The sequence below is a fragment of the Alexandromys fortis genome, unplaced genomic scaffold (assembly GCF_014885135.2).
Source record: "Alexandromys fortis isolate MF-2015 unplaced genomic scaffold, M_Fortis_MF-2015_v1.1 scaffold_202, whole genome shotgun sequence".
In the NCBI taxonomy this organism is placed as follows: Eukaryota; Metazoa; Chordata; class Mammalia; order Rodentia; family Cricetidae; genus Alexandromys; species Alexandromys fortis.
Window position 1 is genome coordinate 1,128,820 of NW_026068077.1, and position 17,193 is coordinate 1,146,012.

At 36.9% G+C, this 17,193-nt stretch overlaps 1 long non-coding RNA gene across 2 annotated transcripts; it reads right to left on the minus strand.

Annotated features, from left to right (window-relative positions):
* Positions 1–2,020: 2,020 nt before the first annotated feature.
* On the minus strand, positions 2,021–7,635 carry LOC126488315 (uncharacterized). Of its 2 annotated transcripts, none has more exons than XR_007588642.1 (3): positions 7,516–7,635; positions 5,954–6,050; positions 2,021–2,899 (listed from the first exon to the last, which is right to left on the minus strand). It is a non-coding gene; the product is annotated as an uncharacterized lncRNA (long non-coding RNA). The 2 variants fall into 2 exon arrangements; XR_007588641.1 differs by having other exon boundaries at positions 2,021–2,902.
* Between the last annotated feature and the right edge of the window lie 9,558 nt (positions 7,636–17,193).

Below are 17,193 nucleotides of genomic sequence, written 5' to 3' on the forward strand. Positions count from 1 at the left end.
AATCATTCTTAGTTCTCAGGAACTGCACATGAAGACTGCAGGCCAGACTGACCCACCTGAACTTGTGTACCACGCCGAGCTTGGGGAGCGAAGAACTTACTACTTTGCAAAGTTGTTTAAGTGTTTTCTCCATCCAATGATTGACACCCAAGATTTCCTCATCTTTCAATAGACCCATTACAGTATGTAGCTCCCTGCTCCACTGTCATGAGGGAAGGGAGGCTGGAGGGGCACATGTGTTCTTAAAGCCTTGGCCTGGGAACACTGTAATTTACACATTGCTGTCCTAAGTCCCTTGGCCGGAAATGACCATAGTATCCTAATCTGCTTACCCAAGAAGTATAGAATACAGTGGTATATAAGATATCCGGAATATAATACCTATGCCACATGATAAAGTCAAAGAATATACCAAATAATTTATTTTATGTCTGTCAGTCAAACACATTTCAGTGTTTGCAGTCCTTTTTGTTTATGCTGTCCTGGACCATTGGATGTGCAGAATCTCAGAAAATCTAACCTCAAGTAATGTTACTGTATAAGTAAAAGAACACAGATGTAGCATAGTAAATTTAATGAAGGTATAAAAGTAGTAGTCTATTTTCATTGTTTCAAATATTTGACAGTATGACCTGGGTTTATTTTTATTATATTATTAAAGGATAAAAACGTCTATTTTTTTTCCACCATAAAAACTCTACACATTTGTAGCTCATTAAGATTATTAGAAGACATCTTCAAGGATCTAATAATCTGTGCCATTCCAAATGCCCAGGAAAATTCATGTGTAATTTTGGTACATAACAATTCTCTTATTTTCAATTTTTATGTTAGTTTTTTTAACTATATCGTAAATACAAAAATTTTAATATGCCCTATTATCAAATGGTTCCATTGATTCAGCTCATCTCACTAACCATATGAGTATACAATCTTCAAATTACATACACACATCATGTTTAAGTCTTCCTGCTTAACTAATGTTTTTATTTTTTAAACTGTAGCTTGGGTTAGAAAGATGTCTTAGCAGTTGATAACACTGGCTGTTCTTCAAGAGAACCCTGGTTCAATTCCCAGAACCCATATGCTGACTCACAATGGTCTGTAGCTCTATTTCTAGTGGCCCTGATACCTTCTTTTTAATGCTGTAAGCACTGCATACACACGGTGCACATAAATACATGCAGACAAAATACATATACATACACATACGGAAACATACAAGCAAATATTATTGCTATGTTCATTTGACAAAATAATACTATTTTTTCCTAGACCAGTGATCTAACTAGTCTCAGGTTCTTGACCAGTGCAAGGAAGCTGCCTTCCAGGCACAATAGGACCGAGTTACATATGAACTTGCAGAGACTATGCTAGCATCCATAAGACCTGTACCAGGTTCAGAGAGAGAGAGAGAGAGAGAGAGAGAGAGAGAGAGAGAGAGAGAACACAGTTGAGTGAGGAGGGAGATAGAGAAGAACTGATAGGGGTTGGGAGAGGGAAAACATCAAAAAGATACTGTCTAAAAGTTTTAAATAAATAAATAAAATGAAAAGAAAATATAAATAATTTTAAACTAAATCAATTAATTGTTTTTAATGTGTGTACATGCTATAACACATGTGCAGAAATCAGACACCTATGTGGAGCCAGTTTTCTTCTACCTATATGCTGGCTCTAGGGATTGAACTCTGTAACTCTGTATTCTCTGAAGTTTTGCATCTTCATTTGTCCTAATGTAATCTCTTCTTTATATGAATTTTCTGTGCTGCTGTGACTCCAAATCATACAATCAACTGTTATTGATACAGCAACGTGCATTTTATATGATTTACTAACATTTTATTTTCCCATTAGTCTTCTTTATGAATATTCAGCACAAAATATATTACAAAAATAGACAAATTTCTCTTGTATCTGAAAGTTGTCAATCAGCACACAAAGGAAAACAGAAAGACCATAAATATTTTAGCACTTATGATAGAAATAAAAACATTAAATGTTACACGTATTGCCCAGTTTTAGAGGAAACATTTTTTAAGGGTCAGTTGTTAAAAAATGCAATCTATAATTATTACATTGTTGGTATATTTCAAAAGGTTTTTACTTTCAAGAATGAACTTAGCCTGTGCATGTTATCACTAATTGCAGAACACTGTATATGACTGCTCAGTATCAAGCATGGAGCAGACATGCACTTCTGAAATTAGAGTTCATGTGATGGTTCGGCATGTTTCTCCCTGAATTAGTTTCACCTTTCTAGGAAATAAGGTTGTGATCAAAATTAGGCACTTTTCTACATAAAGATGAGAGTTTCAATGAAGGGCACCCAGATAGCGTTTGTGGAAAAGAAGTTGTGCAAAATGAGAGTATAGATCACAGTGTAAGGAGGATGCCTCAGTAACTAAGCAACACGCTGCAGAATCGGGAGCTGGAAATCGTAATTACAACATCGCATACCAGTTAGAACTCCTCCAGCTGAGAACTCACAGTCCACGCAGGCTAACAACTGGGTCCCAAACCGAGCTGAAGTCAGCTGAGAAATGAATGATGATGTGCTCACAATCATGCAGATTGCTTCAGCACAGAAGAGGAATGAAAAGGAATTAATTCAGGATGTGAGCAAGCCTGATGACTCAATAGCAAAATGAAAGAAACAAGGAAAAATATAGGAGATACTAAAAAAAAAAAGAAGTTTCTAATTCTTTGATTTCTAAAAATTCTCTCAAATTGCTTCAGAATCTCATTTGAATGACTTCTAATGATGCAATTTTGGAAATGGATGGCTTTCAGACATCTTGGTCCCATAGAAAGCAGTCTCAAGTTTCATGAAGAAACACATGAAGAATTCTGTTTGGAGGCCAAATTGAACCATTTTAGGCTTTACTTGGAAGGTAGCCTGCTAATAGAGAAAGATAGCAGAAAAAAAAAAGAGAACAAATTTTAAATACAAAAATAAATGCCTTCCATTTTGCCACAGTTGTGCTAGAGTCAAATGAACAGTACTGAATTTAGGTCAAACACAAACTCAGATACCAAGTTAAAACTCGGTGTTGACTCTCTCCATGCCTTAGCTTGCTTATTTCTGAATTATAAGCAGAGCTGAATGTCTTTGTGTATATCCTTGCTTTTCCAACAATAAGATTTAGTTCCTGCCAGATTTTGAGATCTTTCTGTTCTCCGATTAGAAGATACCTTGGTTCTCTCCATCACTCTAAGAAGGAAATGCTGCAAGAGAAGACACATGACCTTCAGAGTTGACTTTAAGCCTTTTTCTCTTTCAGTGTTGCCAATAGAACTGGACTGTTCTATGTAATCAGACTTTCCTTAGGCTGTAGCTCACAAATAATGAAATGGAGAGTTATTAATAATTGTGAAACCTTGACCTTAGCTTAGGCTTGTCAAATTAGCTTCTATAATTTAAATTAACCTGCTTTTATTTTAACGTACACTTTTTTTTCTTGAAGCCTTTTGTCTTTCTTTCATTCCATGTGTCTGATTCCCCCCACCATGTCTCGCTGGCATCTCCTCTGTGTCTTGATTATCTCCCACTACTTTTTCCCTCTTCCCAGAAATACTGTCTTTACTTCCTGCTTAGCTCTTGGCCATTGAAATTTTTATTACACCAATTACAGCAATATATTTTCACACAGTGTACAAATATCTCACAACATTTCCCCTTTTTGTCTAAATAGAAAGGAAATGTTTTAACTCTAATACAGTAAAATTATATACAATAAGAACAATTATCAAGTAAGAATTACATTCACAGTGTCTAGTCCATTTGCATTTGTCAAATTTGGAGAAATTGTTCTATTATCTATCTTATCTTGATGAGTGCAGAGTTTTATGCCTAAACCATTTCTATCATAACTTGTACTACCATCCTAAAAATATCTTTTTAGACTTTTAAAACATCTTAGATTAAAAAAAGCTTAAGGGTTTATGTTTCTCAACCTTAAATATTATGTAAGTTTCTTTTTGAATTTGGTAACAAGAAAAACTGTAAAACTATAACTATTTAGTCTTTAACCCCATCAAAGACTCTAGAAGTATCTAATATTACCTGATTCATCATGAAGTACTGAGAAAACAGATTCCAAAATTAAACAATAGAGACAACTGACTGTCTCGATAGTCACTCTATGGTCCCCTGAAATGTTGGGGTATACATCTTTGACCTACAGGCATATATGACTTTTCTGTGAAGCAGAAATTTTGAAGGACTATGCAACCTTGTTTTTTCAAAGTTTTGCAGTTACTTTATTTTGTGTCCTGTTTATCCAATTTGGACAGCATACTGTCAGCAGTTGAGGCAGAGACAGTTTCTTTCCAAGTGGATAACTTTTCCACAATAAAAGCAAACTCCATATGGAGGTTCTTCAATGCCCATCATCCTTTTCAGAAGTAGACTGGTACTGCCAGGAGCAGATATATCTCACTGTCATGAAAAGTCTTACATGTTACATTCTGTAGGTCTCTTAAGTGTTTAAAGACCATCTATCTAAAATATACCTCTGTATGATCTTGCAAACATACCTAACATGAGCTACAGGTATGATTGTTATGATGACGAATGACTAACCTGTGTTTCTTAATTATCCTAAATGGTTTATAATAATTGCTTTCAAGGACTAGAACTTTACATTTTTAAATGCACTGCATAGGTACAATACATTAAAGAAGAGTACAAGCATATATGCAATATGTTATAACCAAAACAATCTGAAATTTGTATCAATATATAAAAATTTATAGCAATGGAAAATCTTTGAGACTACTCATTGATTTCTAGCTTAAAATTAGATTCAATAATCTACCCTTTTATCCTGTCATTCCCATATCCCCTTTTTCTCTTCAGAAAGAGATCGCTGAATCTAACCTCCTTTTTTCAGCTTTTTTCCTGATCATGAACATTGACTGCTTGTAATCAACTCCCCTAAGTGATGATAAAAATCTATAATCCATTGAATGACCAAAAACCATCTACCCTCTTGGGAATATGGGTGACATTTTCTCTAGATGGCTTTCTGCTATCCGAGAGTGATAGCATTTTTAGGGAATGCTATTAGGATAATAGTCAAGTCTTGGGAGAGTTAGTTGTATTATTTTTGTTTAGTTTCTGTGTGAAGGGAAAGTATAGAGCTTATCTGAAGTCTTTGGCTGGATAATCTGTGAGGCTAGACCACCCTAGCTAGGTTTGAATTAGTTCTAGATGCAGAATTTTGAGGAGACTGCAACAGAGGCGTTCTGAGCGACTGGATCACCTGGGCTACTACTTCTCCTCATTGGGGTTTAGTCCTTTTTTCTTTCTGAAAACACACAAACTTTTAAATGTAACACACAATGTAATATATATCTGTATTAACACAAGTATGGAATGTGTAGTGTATATACACAGTCAGCTAAAGATGATTTTTTGTTTTATGTTTGAGCAGGTTAAAAGCATCTGTTAACTTAACAAGTTTGTTTGGAATGGATAACCAAATCTCTATCCATGCCATATGAAAAGATAGCATATAATAATAAGTCATGAAGATTCTGTAGCCAAAAAATCTATCATATCTCAGTCAGTCTCAGAGTTGTTCCCATGTCAAAAGATCAGCTTATATATCACCTATCTTGTAGTCTTGACCATTTCGCCTCTATCTCATTGTGTATGTATAACTTATTCTGTATCTGGCTGGCTTCCATGTCTCTCTTTTCCCCAGAATCTTCTCTGTGCCTGGAAGTTCTGCCTAGCTATTGGACATTTAGCTCTTTATTAAACCAATTAGAAGGAGTCTTAGCAGAGACACATCTACAAAAATAATATTCCACAGCAGTTCTATAGCTGGGCTTTGGCACACATTGCAAAAGAAAAACTACACACATTCAGATATTTTGGACTTTAAAACTGAAATAGGCTTCTAATAAGAGCAGCTAGAGGAAGAGCCAGAGTTTGTCTACTTACGCACTTGCACATCCCTATAGGTCCTGTTCCTTTTGTTACAATCCTGAAAGGTCCTCTGATCCATGGCTGCAGTTCAACTCAGCACTGTGAACCCCATCTGTGAGAAAATCCATTAATACTACTAATTTATTTACACTTTAAAAGGTCAGTCTCCTTTATATAAATCTAGAACATAAAAGCATATTTTAAAGAAATGTCAATACTTTCTCGAAAGCCAAATGTTCTACTAGAGGTTTGCACTCAGTTCTATTCTCCTTTGTGGAAGTATGCAGAGGCTCTTCAAGGGATGTCAAAGCTACATTGAAAACTATATTCATCTCTCCACTGCTACTTCGGTGAGCAATTCTTGCCTGGTCACAGTTTAATAAAGCATTACCCATTCATTACCCATTCATTGACCGTCATTCTTACATCTCCTCACTCCCATTTTCTCTAGTTTTCATGCTGCCAATTGTCATCTGAAATGACATATTTGTTTATCTCTGTCTTTATACAACAGATATGAACTCTACAATAGAAATTTAGCCCATCATTATTCAGAATAAATTGTAAAACGCGTTTCTCTTTTTGTATTGGGGTTCTTTACAGTTTTGGAGCTTGAATCTAAGTCCTCAAACAGGCTAGGCAAGTACTACCACTGAGTTACCTTCCCAGGTGGAGATCCTTAATTCTCCTCACTACCTGAGTGGTTGGATGAGTGTGTGGCAAAATGTGGCAGACATCGAGTGGAGAAGAAAACTCATTTTATCCATGTGGACTCTGTGTTTGGTTAAGAGTGAATAATAAAATGGTATGGTATTCAAAGATTTGCGTCGACACGCTGGCTTTGTGACTAGTTAAAGACAAGGGAAACCACATTTGCAAATAGAGAAAATAATTTGAATATAGGCTCAAAGTAGATACATGCTAATAATATGCATATTTCATGTGCAAAGACAGGTAGCTATTAAAGTTTATGTAAGGGATGTGGTATTAGTGATGTAGGTTCACCCAGGTCTAAAAAGACCTCAGAGGCTAGGTTAAGACATTTTTTCATTTCAAGAATGGTAGTTCATTCACAGTTAATAAGTACAGGAATATAGTATCAAATATAAGTACAAAATATGAGTACAGCAAGACATGATTGAAATACACAGGGTATTTCAGCTGTAGAAGAGTCTAAAGAGATGCAGTTAGGAACTATTTCTTTTAGTTAGGAACTATTTCAATGAGAAATGTTAGAACAATAAAGAGGAATTCTTTTACAAGGAAGATATGTACAACACATATTATGCAAGAAGAATGAGGCAAATTAATTTAATTTCTTTTGGAATCCTTAGGAGAATAAAGAAACCCATCTTCCCTAACACTCTAAGCACATTTAATTTTATGAGTCTTTGCAGTCATCATAGGATAGGAGTAGTAGAAGAGTAATTATAAAAATGAAGTCGACAGAGACTGAAACCACTTCCCTAGCTGACTTCACTGGTTTTATAATATTGATTATAGTTTTTGTATTTTATTTGCTCAAAATAAAAAGAAACAGAAGTAGATGACTACATGGTGGTGTAATTACATAGTACCTTATGGTTGGTGACTTGGCAGATTGTCCTTCAGGAAGCACAGGCTCTCATCATGATGTCGTCGTTGTTGAGTGATGGATAGCACAAAACTATAGAATATCCTAGGATTCATAAATCTGTGAACTCTAAAGAAAATGTCTCCAATAATTAGAAAAAAAAGGGGCACCTTATTTTTAAGAAATACAATAAGAAGCCGGGCGGTGGTGGCGCACGCCTTTAATCCCAGCACTCGGGAGGCAGAGGCAGGCGGATATCTGAGAGTTCGAGGCCAGCCTGGCCTACAAGAGCTAGTTCTGGGACAGGCACCAAAGCTACAGAGGAACCCTGTCTTGAAAACCAAAAAAAAAATACAATAAGAAAATAATCTTATTTTTAAGGAAAAATTAATCACATTGCTGCTTTAAATCCAAGAAAACAAGAAAGATAAAAAATGTATGATGTAAAGTGTTTAAAATAGTATGGGCACAATAGCTCATGTCAGTTGAGGCCACACAAGCCATTTGTCGAGTGACACTGAAACTGGCTGCATCTTTTACAGCCCCTTTAGTATTCTACACAATGGTGAGTATGTTTTCTTACTTTTCATAATAATAAACATTAATCAAAAGACAAACTGAAGTATGATTTTGATGACTTCACCTATATCTTCTGCATGTGTCTACTTATATAGTTAAGAGTTCTGGTGCCAAGGGCAGCTCGTTTCACTCACAAATATCACACAGTTGATGAATTTCATGCTAAGGGTGACTGAAGCACCCCTTCTGTCTAATGTCATGCAAAGAACTAATTTACATGGTAAAATCATACTGATAATTGGTATCTAACTACATCTTGCAACATCTGACATTGTGCCAATCTTTTATATTTTTAGTGCTTTGCAAAATCAGACAAGATAAAACATCATATCATCTTTGTCAACTTGGAGAATTCTTAGAGCACCAAAAGTAAGATCTGTAAGGAAAAACATGTTAAACTGAATTCAAGAAAATAGGAAAGTCAAGTGATAAGACATTAAAAGTTAAGGGTAGGGACAGCCTGGTTGTATAGGAGATAGACAACAAAAGAAAAACAGAAAACAATCCTCTGAAGGAGAGTAGAAACTCATCACACACATATTTAACAAACCAAAGTAAAATTAAGAAATCCCTAAAATTCAATAGAAAAATGATTAAAAGACTCCAGCAGGTATTCACAAATTAAGGACATTTAAAGGGCTTCAAACACAAAGTCCACAATTAACAACTAAAATATCTTTACCCCTATCTGTCTCATCTATACCTATATCATCACTAGAAGACACAGAGGTTCATGAAACCATTTTTGTAAAGTTTGGCAGCACCTTCTCATAAAAAATATATATAATAAAATCTTTCAGCCAGTGTCTTATCTTCTAGGTGAACTCATAACAAATGTGTAATTTTTGTCCAGTCATCAAAAGACACACAGCAGTGTCCTTTATAATACCCTATCTATAACTCCCAAAAGGGTCTTGCCAGCCAGTGACATCAGAAAGGGTTTGGATATATGCATGCTGAGATGATCGCCAGAGTTCAGAGCCTGAAAAATGTAAAACTACAAGTAAGGACTCAAAGCAAGTCTGTGCTAAGGGGGATAGATACAAAAAATGAGAATATGATTTTTTATATAAATTAACAAAATGTGAAAAGTGGTTTTAGTTGACAGATACAGAGATAATATCTTTTCAGATACAAGGGGTTGTTTTTGTCAGAAAGAATACATGAAAAGTGGACAGGGTTCTTCAGTGGTTGTCACTAGGTGCAATGGATAAGCTATAACTGTGAGTGACTTTTCTCAGTGTCTTGTTACTTATGAATGGGCTCAACCTTCACATCCTTGACATCGTCCTGGACAAAGGCTAGTTAACTCACGCTGGAATGCCCTGGAATTGTGAGCAGGATCAGCATCTTTTCAGTTATTCTATTACATCTCTGTTTGGAAATTTGTTCTTCATCTAGTTTGGCCATTTCTCTATTAGATGGCTTTATTTCTCTAATAGATGGCTTACTATTTCCCTGGTAATTATATTCACCGAGCTTTAATGCGCAGTTGGTTTATTTTCCTGTAACTACAAAATGTTTCTGTGTCAATCTTTCAACTTCTGTGTTTCATAGTTTCGGAAACTTGTGTTATAGGAATGTTCCCTAACAGTTCATATTCGTTCATTTATTTTTCACATATTTAATACGTTTTTATTTACTTTGAGCATGGTGTGATAGAAAAACTCAACATTTCTGTCTCAGGCAGATGGCTGAAGGTGCCAGTACAATGTGTTAAGTACTCAGAGTGTCACTCCACTGATTATCTGTCATCTAAGATTATCTGTCTGTTATCCATCTACCTGTCTCTGTGTAGCCCAGGCTGCCCTAACATTATCTGTGTTCCATCCTCTTCTAGTCAAGTGTTAGGATTATAGATGTGCGCAATCATGCTTGAGTTTATTTATAATTCGTTCATCCACTCATTCATTTATTCATTCTTTAGTCCTGGGTCTCATGGGTGCCAATATCGTGCCCTACTGACTATACTCCAACTCTCACTAAGTGGTTATACACTCTACCTTTATTATAAGGCATAATTTGTGTAGACGTTTCTGGTTTGTACCCAATGGTCCATGATTAAATGTGGAAATTCCTTTTTGTTTTACAATATGGTTTCACAAATAATATGATAGCAACATAATGTTATATATAAAAGAAAGGTAATTCTTGTCCATATCAACTTGTTGAGTTTATGGCGTCCTTTTGGTGGCGATGCTCACGGCTGCCATCATGGATTTGTGGCATGGCACTGCTGACAATTACTATTCTTGTGATGTCTGAGCCTTCCACTGTAGGGCAGCTCTCCCCATCCTTTTTTCCTAACAATCTCCAGATGTCTGCAGCTCTCTAACTTGCGCTGTTTTCTAATAAGAAATTTATCGGACAATTTTGCGTATTTTTTGGTATTGCGAATATTCACTTTACATAACACTTTCATTTTATTTGTTATTAGTAGCTGATAGAGCCACCATTTAGCTGTCCAAGTGGCCAAGATCAAACTCATATTTCTGTACTTGCTTATGCAGTGGGAGTGGTCTTCAGCCTGTCACTCTTACTTAACTAGAGCCAATACTAAAGCTAAGTCGCACCCCTGTGCACCCTGTCTCACGCATGCCTCTTAGATCACTTCAGCCTGTGGGTGTTTTCAATGTTGTAACAAATGCCACATTCAATTAGAAGCATTTCTGTATGTTTCAAATATCATTACGTTGCATGGTTCTACAAACAAAGTAAGGAAGAACAAGTTTTCATAATTCTTTTGTTCATATGGTTGTGGTTACAAACTTTTTCTGAGATTTCTTGGGAATAAATAAGGAGTAGGACCCAGAAGGAGCCAGTGCTGAGAGCAGGCCGTCTCTGGAAAGCTGCCCACCCATGCTCACCTGCCGTTAGCCCTCTTTATTTAATTACTCTAAAACCACATATCCTGGGCTATATCAGTATCATACAATTCATGTTATTTCCGGTGCACAACAAAGGAACACTGCCAGAAAAAAAAAAAAGCTTTTTCTTATATTGTAATCTGCAAAGCTACAGACAAGTGGATAAGATACCTCCAGTAGCTGTGATGATCACCAGCCCAAGGCAGGTTACCTGCTGTAAATAGATTAACCCACAGAGATCATTCAGATGCTGGGGCTTCCCCTGATTTACTTGCCTTCCGTCCACTTCAGTCTGCTCCTGCCACACACTCTCTCTTTAAATGTGTATGGGCTTATGTGACATACATGTATCCGTGTGGAGGCTGCAAGACAGCCCGGAGTGTCATCTTCATGAGAGCCATCCTCTGCCTTTGAGGCAGGGTCTCTCATTGGTCTAGAAATTCATCATTTAGGCTTAGCTGGTTGGCCCAAGGATCTTCCTGTCTCTGTAACCATGGAGCTGGTATTACAAGTTCGCTCCTGTCATCAAGCTTGGCATGTTTACCTGTGTTCTGGGGATTAAACTTGGGTCCCCCTGCTTGTAAACAAGTGTGTTATTTCCTGAACCATCCTTGCCTCCCTGTCCTCTAGCATATCTTGGGGGAAAGTTTACGGAACTTTCCAGAGGGGACTTTGATTATAACATGCAAATTTGTACACTCAAATGAGAGACTATGCAAAATAATAGCGCATGATAGTAGGTGGATTTATGTGTTTCCTTTTAGTTTGCTTTTATTATAGAATTTTGATTGTTTAGACATTAATCTCATTAACAGGTTATGATCATTTTGGACCTCATTTATGAGCTCAAGAACCAATTTCCTTGTTTGTGTGAGATAATGGACTCTAATGAAACATACTTGCTCAGATCCTGGATTGGATTTGACAGCAACAGAAGCAACCATTTTTCCTTTGCTGCCATCAACCTGGCATTTCTCTACCAACAGAGCATGAGCATTAAAGCCTTTCCTCAGGCTCTAACTTTTTAGTAGACTCAGGCTAATATGAGGGTCTTACACTCTTAAATTTCTATAGCTTTCAATTTGCTTGACTTTAAAATAAAGACATCAGGCTGGTGAGAGGGCTCAGCCAGCAAAGGAGCTTGCTGTCAGTGTCTGAGTCAGATCCCTAGGACCCACATGGTAGTAAGAGAGAGGCAACTCTCACAGCTTTTCTCTGGTCTCCATTGCATACACACACATGCACACGCACACACACACACACACACGGCAGAGAGGAGCAAGCAAGCAAACAAACAAATGTGATCAAAATTATAAAAATTAGTAAAATAAATTGATCAAAATTAATTCCATAGTTAAGTTCTTCTCTATCATGAAAATATTATAATTTGATATTAATAATATGAATCACATATTTTGAATGAGGAAACGTTAGTAGAAACTGCAGTGCACAGCCAGGATTATTGTATACATAAGGAAAATAAGTTAAATCAATCTTTAGAGAGCAGCAACCTGCAAATTGTGCTGCCCTGGGCTGATAGCTGGCACACAGCAGATGACACATTGTGGGTCCCCAAAAAATTGCTGAAATCTCATCATTGTGAGCATTACCATAAAAATAAAGATTAAATGAACACTCGTGGTAAATGGGGACACTCTGCTGACCACATCCCAGAAGAAAAGGAGCTTCCTGCGTCCTTCAATTCATGCTTCTGACCAGGGAGTTGCTGGAAGTCTGGCGCTTCTGATTACTTCAAAACAGAATACAGCATTTGTTTTCGTATTAAAGAGTTCCTTTCCAGTTCAATAGTTCCAAGATTCAGTTCTTCAGGATGCTGTTTGCAGTTCTCAGTGTATGCCATTTAAGTCCCTGAGCAATGCAGGTTCAGTCTGGGATAAGAACAAGGACAGCCTGGGACATCTCCCATCATAAAAACTTAGTGGCAGCCACTAAGTAAACATAAGATTTTTGGTAGTAGTTCTGCTTATCTACATGATGTATTGCCCTCCATTTTTCTATATGTGATGGTGGTTCCTTAATTCAAACACTCAGAGAGGGCAAAGAACTTCAGGGGAACTTAGCTAAGACTGCATTAGGGCAGTTTGTGTTCCTATAGCAAAACAGCCAGGTCCGAGTGAGTTATATATATAAAAAAAAGGTATAAACACTATACTTTTCTTGCCCCTCGATTATTTGGAACAGGTCATTAAAGTACTTTTAATGTTTTTTTCCCATTTATTTATTTGTATATGTGACTGCATATTAGAAAATAGCAGCCTTTAACTTGCAGGAGTTGGTTCTCTCCTCCCACCGTGCGAATCCTTGGGATTAATCTCATATGCTCAGGCATGGGTACAGCCCTACTAAACACACCGAAACCATTTTTATAACCAGCCAAGAATCTTTAATATTCTCAGCTTAACAAATCAGAATCCATCTAGTTTGTGTCTATCGTAGGGAACCACAGTGGAGCAGGAAAAGCCACACTGCTTCTGAGTCGGTCTCTTGCCCAACACGAGCACTGTGTTCCACAAAACCGAGCCAGTGAAGCAGATGAGCAGGAAACATCCCCATGAGATCAGAAGGAAGGAGAACAGTCAAGTCTGGGTGGCGCACATGTCGACATGGAACCGTGGTTGGTATGAGGTGTGGGTGTTCTCCAACGAGCACAGTTTATCTGGTTTGTAAATACTTGTCACATAAATGATAAGAACATGATATAAAATATTTTTAGAAGATAATCTGAAATTCCTTTTTGCTTCAAAGATGGCTATGCAAGATAAACCATAGGGTACCCGACATCTCTATCCTTGATTGGGATACTGGTCCATTTATCATTTTGATTGTTGATTCAGTAGCCACTTTGCCTTTTGGGAAGCCCCAGTAAAATGGAGAGTTGGTAATATAGTATCAAACAAACAGTGACATGAAATATTTGCAAAGGTCAAAGGCCTGAGAAATATCAATTAAGACAGGCCAAAACCAAGACAGTAACATTGCAAACGAGAGAGACTCAATCACTTCTAATAGCACTGGGTGTGGATATCCTCCCCAGAGGTCTGGCCCTGAACAGCCAAGTAGATGTTTGATGGATGGTATCTCTCAGAGGAAAATGTGGCCATAACCTTATATAGGGCTTGTACTCTGGGGCACTAATTTCAGCTTTAAGTGAGTCACATAGATCTCTGGGTCAGGATGGTAATTACAGGAAAAAGTAGAAGAAATCTACATAATATTCAGGAAGCACCTTATTTATGATATATTCATAAAACATAATATAATCTGAAATACAGATATTGCTTTTTAGAATGGGACAAAAATTATAAACCTTAAATAGAATATAATATATAAAAGTATAGCTACAGAGAAACCCTGTCTCAAAAAGCCAAAAGAAAAAGTAAAATGATAGCAAAATTCTCAATATGCTCAATAAAAATTTATCTTTAAGCAAGCAGTGGTTTCTGCCTGTTGGGAACTGGGGCCCACCAGAACCTGAATTTCCTGTAAACAACTTACTTTCCTCTGCTCTGAGCAACCTGCAGCTGCTCTGAGCACGAGACCCTGATGGCAGGGGAATGATTTCTGGTGGGCCTGCAGCTGAAAGATCTGGAGAGCTGGGGGCGTGGTCACAACCCAATATAAGTTACCCCTGACCACAATAAAGGGTGCATTCTTCTTTCAAGGCTGACCCGTGGGTCTCTGTCTGTGTGTGTTTGTATGTTTAAGTCTCCAGGGCCCTTGCCCAAGACTCGCTAATGGTCCCTAATGCAGGCTCCGCACTACGGGCCTAGTACCGTAGTACACGTAGTAGCACAGACGTTACATCTTCCTTCTTTTCTTCCTTCCTTTCCTTTTTTTTTTTTAATACAACAGGCCAAATAGCTTTATGTACAACACATTATAATTGCTTGACTTTTTTGAACAGACCAGTGCAAACCAATGAAATCGGCTGTGTTTGGATAAAGCTTTATTAACTCAAACAGATGGCAAGCTGCTTTTGCCACTGAAGTATGTTCTTTGATGATCCATTTCTTTGAAGAATAAATATATGCTATGAATTAGTTCACTCCAACAGTATTAAAGTTATTTAAACAATGTTCACAATGGCAAGCTTTGAGGTGATCATCTAATACCTCCACCTGTGTGAAGCATAGCGCAACCCTGCCCCTCGTGCGTTTGTGTGAATATGTGTGTGATTGTGTGTGTATTCAGCTGTTGACTTTATTTTTTCCTTAGGATAATTCAGTGTTTTCATGTATCTGACAATAACCACCTAATATTTCCTTTTGTAATTATGAACTCTTCTGTATGTCAAAGAAGTCTGATGAGGCCAAACATTTAGATGGTGTGTTAAAACGTGGTTTCCGATTTGAAACTCAAAAAAACCTTTATGAGGAATTAGAAAGTCATTTTGACAAATGAATTCTCAATGTTGCATCAAGATGACATGGATGAGATCATATGTGTATCAGTCCTGTGTGTCTGGGAGACACTGTTTCCTTGGGGTCATCCTTCCCCTTGGGCTCTTAAAATCCTTCTGCTTCTACTTCCACGTAGAGTTCTACCTGATCTCTGAGAGGAAGGGTTAAGTAAGATAATTCTAATCAAGCTGTCAGTCCAAGCATGGAAAACACATCAAAGCTTGATTAGTATATCCAGAGTAGAGAGCTAAAATAACTAAATAATATGAAAGCTGGCGGATAATTTTGCAGGTCAAAATGCTCCAGATACTTTATCATTCGAAAGGATTAGCTGTCATTCAGGCTTATTCAGAATTTTTATTGAAACTATAAAGTCCACGATGTATCTAAAGATTAAAATAGATGTATTTCCACTATCTAGTTCAAACAAATGGGGAAAAATAAGTAAAAATGGATAAATATATGTAGCTAAAATGCTGTAGATTAGAAATGAATGGTGGCCAGGAAGAAACAAGAGAGAATATATCAATACATAGAGGAGGTAATATTTCAAAGTCACCACTTTAAACTCAAATGAGTTCAAATTATTTTTTAAAAAGACAAAGATCTATGTTATCCGCGGGGTAGACAGTGACGGATTTCAGAGTTCAGTGGTAAGTGTTGTTAGTCTCTGCCCCCTCCTGCCCTGAGAACAGGAAGCACACATTCTTCTTCATCGAATTAGACTCTTTGAATACACATGGCTTAATGTTAGTCATTTAGGCTTCTATGAAATTGTAAAAACAGGAGAGACTTAAAGGCAGAAGTAGAAAGCAAGAGGGCACTCTGGGAACCATGCCTCAGTCAAATCGGAAATCTGAAAATGAACCAATTGCTAGAGAACCACAGTTTCCATAGCAGGCTCACAAGAACAGAAAGTAGAATTCATAGTTGTAGAATTATGAAACTGTAAAATAAATACGCACAGCCTAATAACTCTACTGAAAAGCAGTAGGCTGGAGGAATATAGGAGAGTGGTCACATCAAACAATTGAGTAATAATTTTAAATGTTCAGATGATCATCAAAAAAGAGAGCAGTTAAACATTTATATGAAGATAATATAAAGTCATAAGATTACAATTATAAACTATACACTACTAAAAATGTAATATTGGAAAGGTTAATAAAGGCAGAGTTGAACAATTTTTCATTTTCACACATATGCAAATGTGATAAAATTGTAACTGAAAATACAAAAAAATGTATAATTAAGCCAGCAATTAATTTTGAAATGGGGTAATAAAACATGACATAAATTTATATTAATTATTATCTAGCCATTGGGCTCATGAATATCCATCATAATAGTGTATTTTAAATATAAAATACTGGCTTAAAATAAAAAATATTTTATTATCTTTTTATGACTAATATCTGCTTGTTATGAGAACAGAAGAAGGTAAATTCCTATTCCATGCTGAGGAAGAAATGCAAAGATTTAAAAATAGCAACTTTCTAGTTGGACTTAATCCCATTCCATAGGAGAAAAATCATGCCGGGTACCATAAGCCTAGACAATTACCCAGAGCTAGTTAAGTCATGGATCTTAGAAGAGAACTCTCTGAGTTTGTAGTTTGAAACTTCATAGTGAAGTTTGAGGACAATCTCTCTCGCAGGCAACTGTGAGCCTGAGGAAGTAATGACCCATAGCCTTGCTCTCCACCCTGGTGAGCTAGTGTCTACCTCCCCAACACTGGTGAGCACCTCTCAGGCATATGGTGAGTGAGCAGCTGTCTGCTCCCATGAGCTCCTCTCTCATTATCTACTTTTACTA